At 48.7% G+C, this 18,018-nt stretch overlaps 1 long non-coding RNA gene across 1 annotated transcript; it reads left to right on the top strand.

The window, feature by feature from the left end:
* Window positions 1-12,254: 12,254 nt before the first annotated feature.
* On the top strand, window positions 12,255-17,341 carry LOC146021409 (uncharacterized). The gene is made up of 3 exons (XR_014450897.1): window positions 12,255-12,320; window positions 14,386-14,554; window positions 17,248-17,341. It is a non-coding gene; the product is annotated as an uncharacterized LOC146021409 (long non-coding RNA).
* Window positions 17,342-18,018: the final 677 nt, after the last annotated feature.

Raw genomic sequence — 18,018 nt, 5'->3', positions numbered from 1 at the left:
TTAGGGACCTGGCGGTGGTCAGCAGCTCCGCAAGAATGTCATTCTGGCGGCTGAGGTGTTGGCCAATGCTTTGCATGCCAGCCGCCAGAGTGTCATTCATGCGGTTGAAGGCCTCACACTGCTGCCTGTTTGTGGCCTTCCAATCCTCCAAAAATTCCCCAATCTGCTGCTGACGGAGCGCAGCATCCACCCCTTGCTGCTCGATCCTCTCAAGCATCACCATCACGCTCTCATCCCATGTCTCCTGTGGCTGGGGCTGGGGGTGTCTTCTTGGTGGAGGCTGGACCACTTGCTCCACCTGTAGCTCTGCAGAGGAAGATGCTGCCGGTTCATCCTGGGTTTCTGCTTCTGCTAGGATAATAATTGAAAACAATGTCACCATCACATACGCACTAAAAAATATCTTTCAAAATACAATGCATTACTGTGACTTACCATCAAAAGCAGCATCAAAGACCTCCGCCGGGAGCTCACTGTCCATATTGGAGATCCCCCTGACCTCGGCCACATCAATGACTTCCAAGGCGTCCTGCTCCAGGGGGGTATACTCCAAATTATCGGGCATAGGACCTCTCCCGGTGGACATGCTGTGGTTGTACCGGTCAGTCATCTTCCTCTTCAGTGTCGATTTGAAGTCTGTCCACCTACAAGTTTAAAAATACAAATATCACCATGAGATATGTGCACCACTGTGCTAGTGAACATCATGACTACGTGACATTTCCTAGTGTGGGTGATCTTATGTTTTTTAGCCATATGTGTCCCACACACACATTAATGTCTCCATTAGGAGGCATTTCAGTGTCTCATCTCATTCATTAGGCCACTAAATGCACATACATAGATCACTATGCAGAAATGACATCATCCATGGCCAAATTAGGCACCTCCACCTGTTGTGAAACTACACATTCCACCATAGCTTGACAGTGTGGTTATTATGGAGTCATTTAACTATGGGATGGCATACTGGGATGTGTAGTTTCTCACCAGCTACATGTGCACAGTTTGCTCATTCTTGTTTCAGTTGCATCATATGGAACATGTAAAGGTGCCCATACACGTTACAATTATTGTATACAATATTGCATCTCATAGCATATCGGTTTTGCGATGAGATCAGATGAGATGAGATCTAGTACAAAAAGTATGTGCTGCACATACTTTTTGTACTCATCGCTAAACCGATATGCTATGAGATGCGATATTGTATACAATATTGTATACAATAATTGTAACGTGTATGGGCACCTTTACAACAACTCTTTCCAAAACACACTTTCTCTTGTCCCATCACATACTTCACATACTTCACATGAGCAGAACTGTGCCCATAACCTCACATCACACCAATGGTGCATGTTTCATATATCAATGTGGGTTATTAGACATGGTTGTGTTCACATGTGACATTGAAGTGTAGCACTATCTACAAACACACCTTTCTATTATTCTCAAAACATACATGTAACATATGTACACACATATGACATTATCAGGGGGACAAACACACTTGCCTTTTCTTCACCGATAGCCAATCTCTGACCACTGGTGACATCTGGTTCACTTCCTCTGTGATCTTGTCCCAAAGGTTTCTCCTTGCACTGGCACCCGGCTTCCTGGTTGGCAATTCTATCCATTCGCGTGCTCTGGGCACTAAAATTCTTAATTATGCCTCTACAAATGCAGGGTTTCTCTTTTTGGTGGTGGTATCCTGCTCAGTCCTCACCCTAGATGTTGCAGCTCGTTTTCTGGTGGCCCCAGTTCTCTCAACATGCACCTGCTGGGTCACACCTGTTTGGAGAGATGCAACCTCTTGTTCTGGCTGGTTGCTTGGCCCTTGTGGAGCTGGTGGAGGTTGAACAGGGCCTGTTAGTGAGGGGCCCGCTTGGTCTTGCAGGCTACTTCTCTCTTGAGCCCTCCTTCTCCGCTCCTGTTCCCTCTTCTGTAAAGCTTCAAGCAGGGATTCTGCTTGTGCTCTCTGTAGAGCGTCCTCAGCTGCGGAATCGTCTGAGTTAGACATGTTTGCAGCAATTCTGGCCTGCATCTGACTGAATATTTATATGTTAATCTCCCGCCATGAACAAGGGGGCGTATATTTTTCCCCGCAATGTACTTGCTAATTTACGCCGATATTTCCCGCCGATAATTGCCGCTTAAATTACGCAGGTCTCCACGCACCTGATCAATCACCTGTATATGCACATACACAGGTTGTGGAGCATTGTGTGCTACATCGTGAAATGTGTGCACCTGTCATTCCAATGATGAGTGTTGTCAGCTGGTATCTGTTGGAGTTCGTGTATGCTTTGTGAGTCACATTTTAAAACATCACGTTATAATGCTTTCCTTACATATGTAATGAGTATGAAATTGTCATACACCAACATGTTGCATTGTGCCCCTTTTAGCAGCGTATTTATTAGTAGACGGTTGCGTGTATTCTTTTCCGCACACTGTATATACAGTACGTCTCTCCATGGAAATCGGTGTATTGTGCCCCTTTTAGCAGCGTATTTATTAGTAGACGGTTGCGTGTATTCTTTTACGCACACTGTATATACAGTTACTCTCTATACATTGAATGCATGCTGTTGGTTATGGTGTGTGTATATCGGAACGGTCCGCGTAAGTTTCTATTCGCATCCAGTTTGTTAATGTAAGAAGGATTAATAAAGTTAATACCAAACAAACAATTTTTTACACCAATCAGCAAGCACCAAAAGTGATATATTTACCTGCAATTATTAACTGCGCCATTGCCACTATGACTTCAACCAGGGCTAGGGCGTTTTCGACACAGGAGCTGTTGGCCTTGGTTGAGGTCATGGACCGTCACCTGGGGCCCAGGGGCCCATATGTGTCCAACATGGACAAGCGGCAGGCGTATACTGCTGCCCGCCGCCTAATATACACCCGGACCGGCGTCCGCAGAAGCCTGGGCCAAGTTGAGCGGCGCTGGTCTGACCTGCGCCGGCGGCAGCCAGTGTTGCTTTGTACACTTCGCCGCCATATTGCCCGATGTAAGTTTTTATGACTAGTATGTCTGCGTTTTTTTGCAAATGATTTCTGTACTTTTTATAAATATGTTCCTGAGTATGTGGGTGTATATGGGTGTATATGGGGTGTATAGGGGGTGTATATGGGGTGTATATGGGTGTATAGGGGGTGTATAGGGGGTGTATAGGGGGTGTATATGGGGTGTATATGGGGTGTATATGGGGTGTATAGGGGTGTATAGGGGGTGTATAGGGGGTGTATAGGGGGTGTATATGGGGTGTATATGGGATGTATATGGGTGTATATGGGGTGTATATGGGGTGTATATGGGTGTATATGGGGTGTATATGGGGTGTATAGGGGGTGTATAGGGGGTGTATAGGGGGTGTATAGGGGGTGTATATGGGGTGTATAGGGGGTGTATATGGGGTGTATATGGGGTGTATAGGGGGTGTATAGGGGGGGGGTTTAAGTAGTTGCTCAGTTTTTGGGTGTAGCATATCAATTAGTTTGCATGATAAATGTCTGAAATATAACAGCAATGATAATTTGGAAGGTTATGAGCATGACTAATGTGAATTTTTCTTTCCCCCTTTTTTATGAAACCCAATCTTCGATTTCTATGCCATCAACATGAACATTTCAGCATGGGCAAGAGCCCGCATAGAAGCCCGGGACCAGGCAGCCCGGGACCAGGCAGCCCAGGAGCAGGCAGCCCAGGAGCAGCCAGACGAGGAGGAGGAAGAGGAGGAAGAGGAGGAGGAAGAGGAGGAGGAAGAGGAGGAGACAATGGGTCAAGCTGGGGCCCACCAAATTTCCCCATCCCCTTCCACCAGCCACTCCCCAACCCCCACCCCCTCCCCAACCCCCACCCCCTCCCCCACCCCCACCCCAACCCCCACCCACACCCCTTCCCCAACCCCCACCCCCACCCCCTCCCCCACCCCCACCCCCTCCCCAACCCCCACCCACACCCCTTCCCCAACCCCCACCCCCTCCCCAACCCACACCCCTACCCCCACCCCCTCCCCAACCCCCACCCCCTCCCCTACCCCCACCCCCTCCCCAACCCCCACCCACACCCCTACCCCCACCCCCTCCCCACCCCATTTCCAACCCCCCTACACCTCTCCACCACCCACCCCCAAACCTCTCCAATCCCCACTCACACCCACTACCAGTATCCCAAGTCCTATCCCATCCCCCTTGCTCCTGACCCCCCCAACCACCGCACACCCAACCAGCGGCGAGCAGGATGGCTCAACTAGCCGTAAGTAAATAATGTGTCTAATGTTTACCTACACATTTCTACACATAAACAATCACAACAACCACATATGTGTATCCAACATCAACATTAGTTGCAACATATCAGTGCAGGGCGACCATGAGGTGTGGCCTGTCCTTCTCCAGGAACAAGGGTCCCCTTGGTGGTTTTTTGGAATGTGGCCATGCCTCACCCCTTGAATAATTGACATAACAGTACATCCAATGAGATATCCGACATTAGTGGTGTTGTAGTTATGTGGCTCCAGGTGTTGGGTAACTCCACTTCCCAGCATGATGTGCAACATAAATTTATAGATTGTTTTGTTAATAGTGTGTGAGGCCATGCGGATGCATGCTTTACAAACATAGCTTTAGGCCTATAATTTGTACAGCAATGTCCCAAATTTAAAATAGTAAGGAGTGCTTAAGCCGCAACAATGTCATAACCCTTAAATAGCACAGCCTAATTGTGAGGTTAGAGGAGAGTCCCCCAAAACCAAACTACCAATTGGGATACAGCATACATTCATCCAAGAAGGAGTAATTTAATTAATGTTATTTACTATGTACAGTATGTGTGTGTTAACATATTATTTTTTAGTACTGTGTTTACAGCAGACCCATCTTCAATGTAGTTTAAAAATGTATGTGGCCTTCACACATAACTCACAACTTTTTATTATTTACAAATACAACAAACATTTGTGTATGTTATATATTAATTTTTTTTTTTTTTATCCCTTCACTACAGACACTGAACAGCAACAGGAGGAGGTGGACAACATCTTGCGGGAGATATTCCTTACCCTTTTTTATTTAAATCTTCTTTTTTTACGTTTGGAGGCCCGCATTTAATTTATTTTTATCCCCCCCCCCTTATTATGTTTGTTCGTAATAAAAGTTTAAGTTCAGTTAGAAGTTGCCTGTGTTTTTAATAATAAATATGTTAGAGGGCTTGTAAGGGTAGGTACATACAGATGTGTAATGTAAGTTATATTTGTAATTTGAGGTGAGGGGTAATGATTGATGTGTGAATGTGTGTGTTTTTGAGTAAAATAACACATAGTGAAAATGCATGAATGTTTAATGTTGTTAGATTAAAACATCACACATAACATCAGGGTAGGTATACATGTTACACATTTTGGACAAACTAATTATGGACATAATTTAGTACATATACAGAAACACCAACATAACTTGATTTAAAAGTAACAGCAATATGGGGACACATAGATAGTGATTAAAATGCCACATTAGAACATAACAAATATACATGTAATGAGGGTTAAAATGTTGTTTTATTAGGGTCTTTATTAAGGTAGACAATTGAGTTAATAGAAAACAATAATTGAATAACAATTAGAATAATTAATTAATTGTCTGATTTGTAGTTGAAAGGCAAGATTTGCAGGTCCATATATGTGAAGGGTATGCCAGCGTGCACGGACGTACGCTCACTCTCACGAGCGGTGACATAAGCTGAGTTTTCCATTGAAAACAATAGGGACCCGTCCGTGCAAGCTGGCGTACGCTCAGATCTCCGCAAGAAGTCGGTGGGAAGACGGACGAGAGACGTCCGTAAACGGTGGCGTACGCTCTGTTGTACGCCAGTTGTCGGAGTGTAAGGGCTGGGCCGTCCGTGTACGTTGGCGTACGCTCAATTGTACGCCACTCCCCTTCGACGTTGTTTCTGGCCGTACGTATGCGGCTGACTTGTGGGTGGACTTAACCCCAACGGCCGCGTACGGAGAGCGTACGTTAATAGCGAACGTACGCACGTTTGGCCGCTCCGATCAGAATAACCTCCTATATGAGCACACACCCCAGTGAGAGTGGGGAAGGACAGCTGGTGAGTGGGAGACACCATGCTGCATTTTTGCCGCAACAACGCCAAGCAAGCCTGTCCCTGCTGAGGATGCGGGAGATGGCTTGGAGCAGCAAACGGAGGGCAGTGGTGGGAGATGGAATCCTGGTTCTTACCCAAGTGACTTTTTGTCCTTACCTTTGGACAAGGTCTGATAATTTCATAGAGAGTATAGAGACTGGCAAAACTCATTGGTAATACAGCCAATATAGAACCTGACTCATGGAGAAATTTTTCTCACCAATAATGCCAACCAAAGCTCAGCGGGATCGTGCTGAACATTCACACCAGACAGTGAACATGGCCACTGCTACTTCGAATACTAGGCAGCAAGAAAAATCGGGTTCCCCGGCCAATACTACCAGACACGAAGAGGGTAAAGCATCATCCCCAACACAAAGCATGGGTGGCAAGGATTACCAAGCGATGGTGCAAGCAATAAAACACACCTTAGAACCCTTATTGCAGACCCAGGCTGAGGTTATGAAACAAGCAGTAGATGAGATAAAAGGCCAGATAAAACAGATCTCTGACCGGGTCCAAGAGACAGAAAAAAAGTTGGAGAATTGTTCCAGGTTACTGCCCTTTTAAAAAGACAAACTTCAGAAATGCAGAAAGCACAACAACAGATACTGTATGGTCAAAATTGGATGAAATAGAAAATAGGGCCAGAAGAAATAACTTAAGACTAGTAGGCCTACCCGAGTCTTTAAAGGGCCCTTTACGCATCCATTTTCTTTGCAATACTTTACAAGAACTGTTAAATATTCAAACAAGCTGCACAGACCAAATAATTAAAAGGGCACATAGACTGGGCAAATCCAGAGAGGGAGAAGCTGAAAAAATACACCCAAGAGCAATTATCTTCAGGTGTTTAAACTTCCTACACAAGGAAGCAATATGGACATTGTCTAGGAAGAAGAAAGATATAAAATGGGAAGAAAATCGTATTCTAATTTTCCAGGACTATACTTTAGAAGTACAGTATCAAGGGCCAGAAGAGAATTTAGCCTGATATGTTCAATGCTAGTTAAAGCAAACAGAAAATGTGTCCTTATGTATCCAGTATTTGTGGGTGATCTGTAAGTTTTCTCTGTTCCCTCAGACACAAAGACATATTTAGAACAACCCCCACGAGGGAGCAGTCGGGATTCCGACATAGGGGTAATGACTGTTGGAATCCTGACTGTTGGTGAGTCGTCCGGCACCCCCTGAGAAGAGCGAGAGGAATTAATGTTTATACATTTCCATGTAAAACTAGCATAGAAAACATGGGGGTGAGGTTAGGAGCTCTAACTCTGTGAAATGGGGGAATGGTAAAGGCAAGGACAGCAAATACAATGTTGCTTCCTTTGTTTCAGGGAAGTCTAATTGAAAAATGTGTGGTTAAAGAAGGAACCCCTTTTGGCTCTTTTAGATGGGCTTTTAGAGGTTTTCTCCTTATTGTCTTTGTCCCCCTGTATATGTGTACCTCAATAGTACCCCAATCCCAAATTTGGTTAGGAAGCAAATAATACAAGACTATATGTGCCTAGAGGAGATTTTTGGAAATGTCAAATCTTAAACTCGCTACTTGGAACTCCCCAATAAAAAAACAAAAAAAAAAAGGTTTTAACATTTAAATAAACTGCATATGGAAGTTGCATGCTTACGAGAAACATATCTAACAGAATAAGAAATTATGAAGCTAAATATGTTTAAGAGAAAGGCAGCACAGCATAGATTTAGGGAAAATCGTTTTGGGAAGACAATAAATAAAACAATAAACAACAGGCTATAGAGGACCCTCAAATTTTTTGGTAAGTAGCCAAAGCAGTAATAAGAGGATCAGTTTTTGGAATATAAAGCTCAGACTAAAAATACATACAGAAATACGTACATGTGTGGATCAGTTAGTGACCAGCAAGTTGTTAGACAGTCATTAGGTCGAGACCATTAGATTGACATGCATTTAGGTTGACGTGTGTCTAGGTCGACAAGATACACAAAGGTGACCCCAAGTGTGCTTCCAATGGTCAAGCAGCTACTCTATAAAATCCCCCCTGTTAGTGGGGGACAGGCAAAGGGTGTGGATAGAATAGAATAGAGAGCGCTGATATGATTACCACCTCAAACAGTCACAACAACAGTAATCATTATCAAATATATAATGTCCAGAATGACAATAAAAATAGTTTCTATTCAAATGAAACTTTACATTTTTTTACCACTTGTCTGTTCAGTTCGTTACAACAGTAGATGACATGAGATCAGTCCAAACCCTACGCATTTCTACTTATCCAGACATCATCAAGGGTAGCACATACAGGCAGTATGTCAAAGAAAACCTACTGCAAATGGATCCTTTTAGAATGTACATTCTGTTTAAATCTAAATATCTATCTCATGAGCTTCAGCGATATTATGAGATAATAGTTTCAAACTGATTCAATGTCGACCTTATGACCTTGAGATTCTAACCATAGGGAAAAATATACTCCTTATATTCCTCATAGAATTCCAACAGACCTATGCACAATTTAGATATGTACCAAGGGCAATGAAATATCTGGATATAAAAATAACTCGGAGCATAGGAGAATTATATAAAAGTAATATTACCCCTGTTATTAAACAGATAATCAAGCAATAAGCTGAGAGGACAAACCTATCATTATACCTTTTAGGCTGAGCCGCTGAGTTAAAATCAGCAATAGGTACTTGTGTATTTTGGCGGCGCCCATCGCATCGCATACCATAACGCATGCGATGGTATGCGATGCGACGCGATTTCGTGCCATAGTGTACAATGGCATACAATTTTCAAATTGTATGCCATTGTACATGGTATACAATGCCATACGATGGGATGCGATGCGATTAAACATTGTATAAGCACCCTAATGGGTGCTTATACAATGTTAAGCACCCTAATGGGTGCTTACAATGTTAAATGCACCCCCACGCCACCCCCCCCCACTATAAACATGAACCCGAAGCGTGGCGAGCGCAGCTAGCCCGCGAGGGGCGGCGGTACGAGTCCTAAGACCTTTTCATACCCCCACTATCCACGTTGGCGTGGAGTTGAGAATAGAAAGTGTGGCAAACGCAGCGAGCCACCGAGCCCGAAGCGTGGCGAGCGGACGCGGATACCTTCACAGGTATCCGCGTCCCCTGGCGGGCTTCACAGGTGTCCGCTTTGGGCTCGGTGGCTCGCTGGGCCCGCCACACTTCCTATTCTCAACTCCACGCCGACGTGGATAGTGGGGGAATAAAAAGGTCGTAGGACGCGTACCGCCGCCCCTCGCGGGCTCGCTGCGCTCGCCACGCTTCGGGTTCACGTTTATAGTGGGGGGGTGGCGTGGGGGTGCATTTAACATTGTAAGCACCCATTAGGGTGCTTATACGATTTTTCATCGTATAGGGGGTCAAAATCGCATCGCATCGCATGCCATCGGGTACATGGCATGCGATGCGATGCGTTCATCGAATGATGCTGAAATCGGGCGCCGCCAAAAATACACAAGTACCCAGCAATATTTCCCAAGCTCTCCTATTTGAAAATGCTGCAAGAAGTTCATTTACGAACTATTTATTGAGCATATATTACACATGGGCAAAGTAAACATAGGGTTCCCGAAGAAGAGGGCATACAGATGGAGCCAGCCTTATCTTTGGCCGGCGTTCCCCAAATGGGAGCCGGCCGCTAGCGGTGGATGGCAGCAGAAACGCCATCCACTAAAAAGATAGAGCTGGATCCATCTGTATGCCCAAAATTTAACTAACAAAATGCATTTTTCAATCACAATTTTTGGGACTGCACCAAAATTCGGTGGTTTTGGCACAAAGGGGTAAATTTTATTAAATATATGTTTTGAATACATATAGATTTGGATCCCAAAGCACTTCTATGGGCTGACATTAATGGATGGGGCATAGAATTAAGCAACAAGAAATTGATACCAATAATAACTATAATAGTGAATAACTGGATGACAAAAAATGCCCCAGGGTGGAAGCCTTAAATACCGTTCTTATGAAGACACTATATTTAGAGAAATATATTGCAACAGTAGATTTGGAAGAGGGCGCACAAAGGTTTTATAATACATGGGGGGCCTATATTGAAACATTAGATAGGCAAGTACAACAGAAAATTCTCCACCCATTGAAAAAACACAATGTATCAGAGGAGAATAAGCATTCAAGGTATGGAAGTGGGTGAATAAGGTTGACAGTTTCTTTAATTTATGTAATTAAAAGTCTAAAAGTGTTATAAGGAGGGAGAGAGGAACAACTATTATAGCTTTCCTAATTAAAAAAAAACAAAAGAAAAACCTTTCCTAATTTCTGCAATGCGAGTCCTGTCTTTTGTATTGTTGGAGTCTAGAAATAGAAATGATGTATTATATGTGTATATAAGAACATATGCAATACCAGGTTATTTATCAGGGGTTAAAGTGAGGGGGAATGGGGTGGAACTGAGTTCCACAGCCTCTAATGGTGAGGTGGAACATTTTAACCTCCACATTGGCCCAGCACTTTAGTTCTCACATAAAGGATTCTAGCTTGCAGGGGCTGCCAAAAACCAATCCACTGGCCCTGTCTCTGCCTAATGGGGGAGGGGAGGGTTTGTAATTAGGTGGCATAGAGAAATTAGTTCCCCCACCTCTGCATGTCCACTTATATATATATATATATATATATATATATATATATATATATATATATATATATATATATATTATAAGGGCACGGTAGTATATTAAGGCTGAATCCAACGAACGGATTTTTCCCATAGGGAACTTTTCGGATGGGGGCATGGTGTTTGAGGAACTGTACCTCAAAAGTGACTGGGCGTACTGAGCTGAAATTTGGCATGTATGCGTAGAATCGTCAACCGGTGCTGCGTGACAAATTTCAGGTCGAAATATAAAAAAATGACCAATTGGGAGCGATCTAAACTTCCAACTGCCAGTTTTTTCCTGACACTCGCGAAATGACACTTTGTCACCCATGTTAGTCTATGAGGGTTTTTTTGGGAAGGCATAACTCAGGGTAGAGGAACAATTGAGACTTGGGGTTTGTTTTATTAGGTAGATATTGTCCCAGTGGAGTGCCTTTTGGGGTTAAGGATTTTCAGATAGGTACAGTTTTTTTTTATAATTTAGTGAAACATGCCCCATTATAGAGATAGAAGCTCCAACTTGTTGCGCAGCCGCAGAAGCCATCAGCTGGGGGAGTACACAGAGTGGCTTCACTTGGGTGTACCAAGATGGCCGACTCCTGCTCGCAAACTGAAATAATTTGTGTAAGTGGATTTAGCTGTGGTTATGTTATAGTGGGAGTGGGGGTGGGGGACGCTGTGTGTTTATTAGCCCTGACACTGTTCTAATTACAGTTTCTTAGGGTCCGTGGTGCCGTGCCAGAGGTGGCTGTAAGATGAGTGACGTCATCTAATTTATTCACTGCACTCGTGCACTGCCGGGAAATTCAAAAAGTGCTTTCTGTGGGGAAGGGCTCAGGGTGGTATATGGCAGGGGTGGTGTCTCCTCGCAGCATCCACAGTGTCCTGTCCCCCTGTGATCCCCCACAGCATCCCCAGTGTCCTGTTCCCCTGCAGCATCCCTAGTGTCCCGTCCCTCTGTGATCCCATGTCAGTATTCCCAGTGTCCTGTCCCCCTGGCAGCATTCCCAGTGTGCTGTGCCCCTGTGATCCCACGCAGAATCCACAATGTCCCGTCCCCCTGTGATCCCCCCCACAGCATACTCAGTGTCCTAGTCCCCCGTGATCACCTGGCAGCTTAGGCGTATGCATGGGGGTGCACATGCACCTAATAATGATCCCCCCCCGCACAATTTTACAGGAGACAAGCTGTGCAACTGAACGGGGTGCTGCACAGCTTGTCCCCACTGTTGCATTGCAGCTGACACGGCTATTACAGAGCCTGTCACTTTCAGGAGAGAGAGCAGTGGGGACGGAGTTTACAGGGAGTGCAGAATTACATAGGAGTCAGGGGGCGGAGCTACACGGAAGTCAGGGGGCGGGGCTACACGGGAGACAGGGGGCGGGGCTAACCTGGCTCAGGGCAGCTACTGGCCTACTGCCCACATTGCTGCTGCTGTCATGAAAGGAGACGAGGGACAACTCCACATCCTTCCAGTCCAGGCATGGCTATAAGATTACCTTAAGTTCCTAAGGCAAGTGAGTACTACTGTGTGTTTTTTTCCCCTGTGAAATGAAGTATGTAAGGTGGGTTAGCATTAGGCTGGAGGAGGGAGGGTTAGATTTAGGCACTAGAAGGGACATAGAGTTAGGCTGCTGGGGGACTTAGAATTAGCTGGTGGAAAGGGAAGGTTAGGCCGCAGGGCAAGTGAGTGCATCTGTGTGTGAAAGCCTGCAGGCCGCTGAGTGATGGAGCGCGTCAGTGTGATTTAGCGCAGGCCCCAGGGTAAGGGAGTGTGACAGAGTGCAGACCGCTGATTGAGGGGGCACATCTGTGTGATAGAGTGCATGCAGTGGCGTAACTAGAAACATGTGGGCCCCATAGCAAAAGTTTATAAGGGCCCCTATTTCTCACCTAATGCTAAAAAATGCATAAAGCATATAATAATTTGACAGGCAAAATGGGCCCCTCTCAGCTCTGGGCCCCATAGCAGCTGCACCCCCTGCACCCATGGTAGTTACGCCCTTGAGTGCATGCCACAGAGTGAGAGAGCATGTCAGTGTGATAGAGCGCAGGCTTCAGGGTGATGGAGCGCGTCAGTGTGATTTAGCGCAGGCCGCAGGGTAAGGGAGTGTGACAGAGTGCATGCCACAGAGTGAGAGAGCACGTCAGTGTGATAGAGCACAGGCGGCAGGGTGATGGAATGCGTCAGTGTGATAGAGTGCAGGCTTCAGGGTGATGGAGCGCATCAGTGTGATTTAGCGTAGGCTCCAGGGTAAGGGAGTGTGACAGAGTGCATGCCACAGAGTGAGCGAGTACGTCAGTGTGATAGAGCGCAGGGTGATGGAGTGCGTCAGTGTGATAAAGCGCAGGCTGCAGGGTGAGGAAGCATATCAGTGTGATAGAGAGCAGTGTGATAGAGCACATGCCGCTGGGTGAGGGAGCGTGTTAGTGTTATAGAGCGCAGGCTTCAGGGTGATGGAGTGTGTCAGTGTGATAAAGCGCAGGCTGCAGGGTGAGGAAGCATGTCAGTGTGTTACAGTGCATCAGTGTGATAGAGAGCAGTGTGATAGAGCACATGCCGCTGGGTGAGGGAGCGTGTTAGTGTGATAGAGCGCAGGCTTCAGGGTGATGGAGTGTGTCAGTGTGATTTAGCGCAGGCCGCAGGGTGAGGAATCATGTCAGTGTGAAACAGCATGATAGAGAGCAGGCTGATAGAGCACAAGCCGCGGGGTGAGGGAGTGTGACAGAGCGCAGACCGCTGAGCGAGGGAGCGCGTCAGTGTGATATAGTGCATGCCCCAGAGTTATGGAGCACGTCAGTGTGATAAAGCGCTGGCCGCTGGGTGAGGGAGCGTGTTAGTGTTGATAGAGAGCAGTGTGATAGAGCGCAGGCCGCAGGGTGAGGGATTGTGACAGAGAACAGACCGCTGAGCGAGGGAGTATGTCAGTGTGATTTAGTGCAGGCTGCAGGGTGAGAGAGCGTCAGTGTGATATAGTGCAGGCTGCAGGGTGAGGGAGCGTCAGTGTGATTTAGCGCAGGGTGAGGGAGCGTCAGTGTTATATAGTGCAGGCTGCAGGGTGAGGGAGCGTCAGTGTGATATAGTGCAGGCTGCAGGGTGAGGGAGCGTCAGTGTGATATAGTGCAGGGTGAGGGAGTCAGTGTGACAGAGCGCAGGCCGCTGGGTGAGGGAGCGTGTTAGTGTGATAGAGCGCAGGCTGCAGAGTGATGGAATGTGCCATTGTGATTTGCGCAGGCCGCAGGGTGAGCGAGCATGTCATTCTGATAGAGAGCAGGACACTGGGGGAAGGAGATTGCTCCATCTACAGCTCCCGGCTGATGCTGTTGCGCTGCCCAGTTAGGTAAACTGTAATATTTGTCTCCAACATCCTGTCCCACTTGCGTATGTCACTCACACACCACTGTCACCCATATGTCACTATCACTGTGTGGCATAATGTGTAATGGGTATTACAGTGTTTGGTATAATGTGTATCGAGCATTTCGGTGTGTTGCATAATGTCTAATGAGCATTATTTTCTCTCTCCCATTGTCCCCCCTTCTCCTCTTTCTCTCCCCTGCGCTCTTCCTTCTTCTACGCAGTAGGGTCTGCACCGTGACCGCTGTCCTGCTTCAGCCGGGTCCTAGACGCTGCCAGGGTGCTGCTTCAGCTGCTGGGTCCAGGAGGGTTCTCGTTGCTACTGCTGTCCTGCTCCAGCTGGGTCCAAAAGGGTCCAAACTGCCGCCAGAGTGTCGCTACATCCACCACACAGTAAGAAGCACACTAGCACTCAGACATCTCCTTCATCACTGACCTGACATCTGTACCCCCCCCCACCAATCACTAACTTGATAGCTGTATCCCCCCTGCCCCACCCATCACTGACCACTGCAGACCCTGCCCCTGAACCGGCACCCCATCACTGCATGACCTGAAAGCTGCACCATCATCCCCTTCCCCCCCCAGCCGTGAAATTAGAAGCCTCAACTCCCACCAGCACTAACAGCAGCTACACCATCCCCATCCTCCCCCCAGAAGTGACAGTAGAACCCCCCAACAGTTATGTCTTTCCCATTGGGTACAATGGGCAGTTGCCTAGGGGCCCACCCCAATGGGGAAGACAGCACTGCCCCGGGGAGCTGCTGCGGCTGGAAGACAGTGGGTGCTGGGACCTTGTAGCGCTGTTTGCCGAGCAGCGTGGCAGGAAGCGCTGCTGATTTTTAAAAGACTGGCTGGACACAGATAAGGTTTTTCAGAAAGTTACAGGGTTTTTTAAATTTAGTGAAATTTTCCCCATTTTAAAGATATAGCATTTCAATTTGTTGCACTTGCACATTGGCCACCAGTGCATACTTAGAGAGACTTCACTAAAAAGGTGTACCAAGATGGCTGATTTCATTACAGTACAGAAAGAGACGCTGGCATTTTCCATCCCCTCTTGACACAATCGCAACCGTTACTTTGTATACCGTTACACTGTATGCATGGGGCTCAGTTGTCACATTCCCCCCATCACACTCGGTCTGAGGGAGAGACGCGTGTGCACGGCACTGCTTATTTACTTATTACCGCCTCTCATACTGTGATTAACTCCCTCGTTGTTGTGCCAGCTGCTGATTGGTCAGACGTCCTGTCGTTTGCAATTGCACCTGATGCTTCCTGAAATCGGGCTCTACCATGTTCCTACTGGAGGACTGTAGCGGTGCATTGGAGGGCAGCAGGGAAGTGGAGGCTGCTGCTTGGGGGAACTAGCGGAGCTTTGGAGGGAAGCTGGGAAGCGGAGGCCGCTGCTCGGGGGAAACTAGTGGCACTTTGGAGGGAGTCTGGGAAATGGAGGCTGCTACTGGGGGGACATGGAGTCCCCCCCCACCCCCAGTGCCAGTCATTGTCATGAATGTAGAACCCCAAGGGGGGACGGGGGGACAGGGAGTTCCTGTCAGTGTCATGTATGTAACACCCCTTCGGCATATGTCCCCTTCCCATGTACACCCCATCCGCATGCCTGTTCCACCTTCCCATACATATATATACACCTCCTCTCCATATACATGTCCTACCCCTCCTACACATGTCCCCTTCCCATATACATGTCCTACCCCTCCTACACATGTCCCCTTCCCATACATATATACACCCCCTCCCCATATACACGTCCTACCCCTCCTACACATGCGCACAGAGGAGACGCTGATGATCAGTGGCAGGCTGGGGACGGGGGCAGGGTCCCTTCATCCACACTGGAGACTTGGCGTCCATGGCTCCCCCGCTTTCAGTCACCGCTCCCCCTTCTCACCCGCGCCCACCGTAATCACGGGCGGCCCCCTTTCTCCTGCATCCCTATACCTGCTGCCACCGGGCGCCCGAGTCCCTAGCCCGGCTGCTGGTAGGAGCCGGGTCTCCTCCTGCAGTGCGGGCGGGCGTAGATGGCCTGGCGCCGGCCAGGGAACTGCAGCCAGAGCTGCGAGAGGAAGAAGCTGTGAGGAGTCGAGGACAGCGGCCGCTCACCTCCTGCGGTAGGAAGGCGGGTAGTGCCAGGCTTATTGGGGTGCTTAGAGCGGCTGTATTGACTGGGACTGTGCTTGCAATCATACTGTGGGCCGTGCGTGTGCATTATATATATATATATATATATATATATATTGGGGGATATGTGTGTGTGTTTGTGTACAGCAGTATGTATAGTTTGGGACGTGTGTATGTACAGTATATATAGTATGGGATACGCTGTGCCCCCCCCAGTGTGTACACTGTGCCCCCTCCAGTGTGTACGCTGTGCCCCCCCCAGTGTGTACGCTGTGCCCCCCCCAGTGTGTATGCTGTGCCCCCCCCAGTGTGTACGCTGTGCCCCCCCAGTGTGTACGCTGTGCCCCCCGTGTACGCTGTGCCCTCCCTCCCCGTGTACACTGTGCCTCCCCCCGTGTGTACGCTGTGCCTCCCCCGTGTGTACGCTGTGCCTCCCCCGTGTGTACGCTGTGCCTCCCCCCCGTGTGTACGCTGTGCCTCCCCCGTGTGTACGCTGTGCCTCCCCCCGTGTGTACGCTGTGCCTCCCCCCGTGTGTACGCTGTGCCTCCCCCCGTGTGTACGCTGTGCCTGCCCCCCCGTGTGTACGCTGTGCCTCCCCCCGTGTGTACGCTGTGCCTCCCCCCGTGTGTACGCTGTGCCTCCCCCGTGTGTACGCTGTGCCTCCCCCCGTGTGTACGCTGTGCCTCCCCCCGTGTGTACGCTGTGCCTCCCCCCGTGTGTACGCTGTGCCTCCCCCCGTGTGTACGCTGTGCCTCCCTCCGTGTGTACGCTGTGCCTCCCCCCGTGTGTACGCTGTGCCTCCCCCCGTGTACGCTGTGCCTCCCCCCGTGTGTACGCAGTGCCCCCGTGTGTACGCTACACCCCTCTGTGCCCCCCATGTGTGTACGATGAGCCCCCCATGTGTGTATGATGAGCCCCCCATGTGTATATCTCCCTACAGGTCCCTGTGGCATGAGAGCGGCAGTTGCTGCTGCGTGTAAGCCTGGAGGTCACTACGGCAGCTCCGTGAAGGTCCTGGCGGCGATAGACAGCGGGTCCCTGCGGCATGAGTATGGCGGCTGCTGCTGTGAGTCAGCCTGGAGGTCCCGTCGGCAGCTCCTTTAAGGTGCCGGCAGCGTAAGAGCAGGTACAGTATATGGTATGGTATGCCCCCCCATATGTACACTTGGCCCCCCCATGTGTACGCAGTGCCCCCGTGTGTACGCTACCCCCTCTGTGCCCCCATGGGTGTACGCTGTGCCCCCCATGTGTGTACGATGAGCTCCCCATGTGTGTATCTCCCTACAGGTCCCTGCGGCATGAGTACGGCGGCTGCTGCTGCTGTGAGTCAGCTTGGAGGTCCCGTCAGCAGCTCTGTGAATGTCCCGGCGGCGTAAGAGCAGTTAAAGTACACTGGCCCCCCCTCTGTGTATGCTGCCCCACCCCTCAGTGCCCCCCCGTGTGTACGCTGTCACCCCTCAGTGCCCCCCCCTGTGTGTACGCTGTCACCCCTCAGTGCCCCCCCCCTGTGTGTACGCTGTCACCCCTCAGTGCCCCCCGTGTGTACGCTGTTACCCCTCAGTGCCCCCCCCCCCCCCCGTGTGTACGCTGTCACCCCTCAGTGCCCTCCGTGTGTACGCTGTCACCTTTCAGTGCCCCCCCCCCGTGTGTACGCTGTCACCCCTCAGTGTCCCCCCCGTGTGTACGCTGTCACCCCTCAGTGCCCCCCCGT

This window comes from Crinia signifera, chromosome 7 (assembly GCF_055691185.1).
Source record: "Crinia signifera chromosome 7, ASM5569118v1, whole genome shotgun sequence".
Classification (NCBI taxonomy): Eukaryota; Metazoa; Chordata; class Amphibia; order Anura; family Myobatrachidae; genus Crinia; species Crinia signifera.
This window is presented reverse-complemented; position numbering and strand designations above follow the sequence as displayed.